At 50.8% G+C, this 5,090-nt stretch overlaps 1 protein-coding gene across 1 annotated transcript in view; it reads right to left on the bottom strand.

Moving 5' to 3' along the window:
- The window catches only part of A4GALT (alpha 1,4-galactosyltransferase (P blood group)), a 22,145-nt gene that overhangs the window by 14,946 nt on the left and 2,109 nt on the right, over positions 1-5,090 (bottom strand). The window contains exon 2 of the transcript XR_002782460.1: positions 4,287-5,003. The gene's annotated coding sequence lies outside the window, so the exon portion shown is untranslated. The remainder of the gene's footprint in view (positions 1-4,286; positions 5,004-5,090) is intronic.

Genomic DNA, 5,090 nt, shown 5'->3' with positions numbered 1-5,090 from the left:
ACTCCCAACGTAAAATAATAAAACTCATAAAAATTTAGAACAAAACACGGGTGAATTTCTTTATAACTTCAGAGGTGGGAAAGTTTTCTGAATTATCTATGAAATCCAGAAGCCATCGAAGAAAACATGAACAAACTTAACTCTATGAAAAAAACAAACCTCCCCGTGTCCTTTCCCCAAAAACACCAGCAAGAAAGTCAAAACAGAAGGGACAGCTTGGGGTAACTTTTGTGCCCCTTGATCACAAAGGTCTGATTCTCCGAACCTATAAAGAGCTCCCAGAAAACAAAGTGAAAAAGACCAACACCCCAGAAGAAAACGGGCCGATAACAGTTCCCACACACGCACAAAATGACCCTGAAACATGCAGGCAGGATTTCGTAAGTAAGAAAAATGCAAATCCGAACAGATAGCATCTCTCACCTGTCAGATTGGCAAAAAGCCAGGACTTTGATACATTCTTCTGATGTGGAGGTGAGAGAACAGTCCACCCAACACACTGCTGGTTGGCATGCACATAGTACCACTCCAGGGGTGAGGGCAAGCGAACCCCATCTATCAAAGTTACAAAGTCACCCGACAATCCCACCATGTGACCTTATTTTACAGGTAAATGACATTTGTACAGGTCACAAATTTGTTTGCAAAGTGCACACAATTGGAAACAACGCCCAGAGCCTTTTCTGAAGGACTGATTAAATACACAATGACACGCTGATACCATGGAAAATAATGTCAGCTGTCGGGGACCAAGGTTGTTTTTACTCCTTGTCAAATCCCACGTGGCCAGCACAGACCCCAGCACAGACTTATTTTTTTGAATGAATGAGTAAATGACCCCTAAACTGCCCCCGAAGCCAGAATCAAATGTGGTGACTGACCAGGGGAGTGCCATTTACAAACTGTAAACTACGAGCCATTCAGATTACAACTGTTAGAAAGTGTAATTGATTTGTCCTGCCTCACCATCTGAGGGTAAAAAATGTCACGTGCCTTTGACTCTTCATTTTATGAGTATTCATCAGTCCCAAGAGAGGAAAGGTGACCTTCCCAGCCTTCCCAAGGCTGCCTGGCTAGTAAACTATTAAGGCTGAGTGTGGACGAGCCTTCTGGACTGGTCACTAGCTGTACCCAGAGATTATCGAGGTACACATAGCTGGGGAAATTCTTCATCAGATAAAATCACGCCTGGCAAATGAAATGCCCACGGAGCAGGCATCTAGAAATTCTGACTGGATTTACGGGTCCTGAGTTCACACTACTGGGAAGAAAATTCTCTTTTTTTACTATATCAAAGATTAAAAATAATTGGCAGCAAGAGAGAGAGTGCCACCCCACGTAGTCACATGAACAGACAAATGGGCCAACGAAACGGGCCATCTCCCGCCTCTAAACACACACACAGAGCACTGCCAATCCTGGGTATTCTTACTGGTAACAGTCTTTGCTACCTGGATGCTGCCTGAGCAAGAGGCCTGGTTTTTGTCCTCTACACACTTGCTCTGTGACCTTGGAGTATGACCCGCCCCCCTCCCCGCCCCCAATTCTGAGCCTAAATATCTTCATCTGTAAAACAGAGAGCCTAGAAAAGACAATGTCTAAGGACTCTTCTAGAAAGACCTTCTGAATCTGGTCCCTCTTGGCACCGGTTCTGTACATTCCATCAGAAGCAGTCATCACTACTTCTCAGGGCCACGTGCCCATGGGTGCCAGGCTAAGAGCACACACACAGAATGGGGCCAGAGGGATGGCAATTCACGGATAAGAGAGTCCTTGCTCCATCCGATACAAAGTCATCTTGGAAAGAAACCAGTCAAGCCCTTGGCATCACTCCCAGAACCTTGATCATTCATTCGACAAATGCGTGAGCACCTACTGTGAGCCAGGACCCACTCCGAGGGCTTGAAACACACACAGCAGTGAACAAAGAAGACGAAGCCTTTGGCTTTGTGGAGCCGACATTCTAGTGGGAGAAAATTAACAAGAAATGTATCAGGTGGTGAAATGTGGGACAGAGGAAAATGCAACAGGGAAACTGTGCTGGGAGGACGGGGGCTGAAGGTGTTAACTTTCCGCAGAGCGGTCCGGGATGACCGCTCCGAAAAACTGGGCAAATCGGAGGGCTACCTGTGGGAAGGTGTCCAGGGCAGGAAACTGGTGAGTGCAAAGGCTGGGGCTGGGTACCCGAGGTGCTGATGGGACAGCAGAGTAAGCAAGGCAGGGCAGGAGGGTACCAGGAACAAAGGTCAGAGAGATCATGGGGAGACCGAGCCATGGGGGGCCCTTGAGGACCACTGGAAGGTTTTGAGAAAGAAAGGGCTATTGTGTGACTTACATCTTAAAGAGATCTTTAAGATCTGGCTGCTTTTTGAGACTAAACTACAGGGGACTTGCGGTGACAAGAAAGCAGTTAAGAGGCCATGGCGATAACCTAGAGAGACGTAGGGCAGCGATTAGGGAGGGAACCTCTCTTTGAATGGATTTCCCCCGTCCCTCCCCGCCATCAGCCCTCAGCCACAGCGCAGCTCAGTTCCCTCCGTCTGTCTGTGTCTGGGGAGCCATCAACCCCAGCCTCCTCCCCGGCTTCCTGCTTCGGCCCCCTGGAGGCCCCCACATCCCACGATGCCGAGGCTTTGTGGGCACTCGCCCTCAGCCCTGCCCCTCTCCGGGCCCAGAACTTCCAGACGGGCCAGCTGACCTCTGCCTTGCTGCTCGTCACCAAGCTCTGGGAATTCCAGGTTTCTGCAACATGCTTTCCTCTTCCCAAAATATCCCTCCCACCTACCTCCACTGCTCGGGAACTTCCTAACCATAATCCAGAGGAAGAGCTCGCCATCTGCCAAGAGCAAACCGCGTCAGGCGCCCGGCCAAGCACCGTCACCACGACGTCTGTCTCCACATCGACCACTACGGCCTCCCTTTACGAATGAGAAAACAAAGGTGCAGAGAGGACAGGGACCTTCCCATGCTGCATGGCGAGTCAATGTGGGAGGCAGGATTTGCACCCATGCACGTCTGCCCCCGAGTCTCAGACCCTCTTCCTCCGTGAGTCTCTCACCACTTAGGAGCTCAGCAGCCACCTCCAGGAAGTCACCTGGATCTTGGCACAGCTCCCACCATGGGCTGTGGGCCGGGTCCCCAGCGCCGTGCACGCTTGCACACAGCAGGAGCTGCGGCTCCCTTCCCGCTGAGTGGGCGTGTGAGCGGCACTCACGGGAACCCTTGGCCTCGCCCACCGCCTAGACCGTGGGTAGACCTTGGGAATGACCGGGCTGAATTTGGCCTTGGAGTGAATTGGAAGCCAGGGAAAGTAGATGTTGTGCGAAATGCTGCCCACGCTGCCTGAGATCGTATATGACATTGAATTAGGGAGGGCCTGGCTCACAGCGGGCACACCGTAAATGGGATGGGGGATAAAGGAAAACCATCCCGATACTTGGTGCCTTTTGAAAACGATGGTAAAAACCTGAAAGGAAAACCAGCTCTTCTCTCTCTCTCAAAGCCACCAGGTTCTGGGAAATCTAAGCTTCTGAAATACGCCGTTCGCTCTTCCCAAAATGTCCCTCCACCCGTCCCCTGCCCAGCAACCTCCTAACCACAATAGGTTAAGAAGAGTTGCCATTTGCCAAGAATCCCCGAAAATGCTGTCTCGGTTTTATTCCTGGCTGCAAGGGTTATGGGCGATTTTTGTTCTGTCTTCACACCTTGGAGTACTGTCTACGAATTTCCACAATGCGTGTCCACCAACGTTTAGCTGGTTGGGCCGCCAGCGCTTAATAGAGAGGTTGCGTGTGTGCACGCGCGCGCGTGCGCGCGGGGGTTTCCCGTCACCACGCTGCCGTGACACCTCCCGCTTTGCTCTTTATCTTCAAGACAGTGTGGAGCCACGGAAGACTGGAGGGGGAGGCACGCGGCAGGATCGGTCTTCCCGTAACCTTGGCACCGAGGCCCCCCCCACCCCCCACCCCACCCCCGCCGGCTTTTGGGTATGTTCTTTCCGATGCTCCATTTACACGGAACCGTGTTTACACAGGGCCTCGGACAGGAGACACACAAAAGGAGATCCTATTACACATGCTGTTTACACCTTGTTTTATTTTTCATTTAAAAATATGCTGGGCCCCTGGGCTCAAAACCAGACGGCAGAGGTGGTTGCCTAACCGAGCACATTCCCTAAAATTCATCGGACCGTATGCGTGCGACGTGTGTAAATGACACCTGGAAAAAAGCTGCTTGAAAATATATGCTCTGCCCTTCATATTATGGGAGTAAACAGAGCTCCGCACCCTCATTTCCAGGGCTTCGTTGTATCTCGTCACACGGCAGTTGCGCCCTTCGTTTCTCCTGTTCCCCATCTTGACTACCGGAAACGTGGTTTCCATCTTCCTGCTTTTACAGATAACACTGCGATGAGCATCGTCTCAGCCCTGACTTCTTTTTTTGAGCACATCGTTCGCCACTTCTACAGGACTCCTTCCTAGAAATAAGCCTCTTGAGTCAGAGGAAATGTAATTTAACTTTTAGACACAGATCACTAACTTGTCTCCAGAAAGGTTTTCAAGAGTCCACGTTCTCCCCAGTGTCAAGTACCCCCTTCCCAAACTCGCGCCGCGAGGAGGGAGACACGTGGCTGAGTCACCATTTATTGAAAGCTTTCTGTCGGGTGTGGATCTACGTGATCTGATAACAGTGGTGTATATTTCCTAAGGGCTTACCGTCCGCAGCCACTGGTCAAAGTGGTTTTCATGCAGTAACTCGCTTAATCGCCCCAACAGTCCTAAGGAAATCAAGGCACCACTGGCATTCAGACACCCTTTGCCAAGTAAAACGAGTCTGCCTGTGGCCCAGCCTAGTTCACCTGGGACAACGCTGGGCTAGGGGCTTGCATCTCACCATGACGAAGTACTTGACTCTAAGTCTCAGTTTTCTCATCTATAAAATGGGAATAACAACACAGGATGCTGAGAGGGTTACGTAAGATCAGGTAACAAAGTATCTGACACCTAGCCAGGGCTCAGTCGATGGTGGCCTGCCCCCAACTCAGGGGGTTACCCTGGAGACTGGTAGGAGGGAACAAATGAAGCTGAGAG

This window comes from Pteropus vampyrus, unplaced genomic scaffold (genome assembly GCF_000151845.1).
Source record: "Pteropus vampyrus isolate Shadow unplaced genomic scaffold, Pvam_2.0 Scaffold145, whole genome shotgun sequence".
Lineage (NCBI taxonomy): Eukaryota > Metazoa > Chordata > Mammalia > Chiroptera > Pteropodidae > Pteropus > Pteropus vampyrus.
This window is presented reverse-complemented; position numbering and strand designations above follow the sequence as displayed.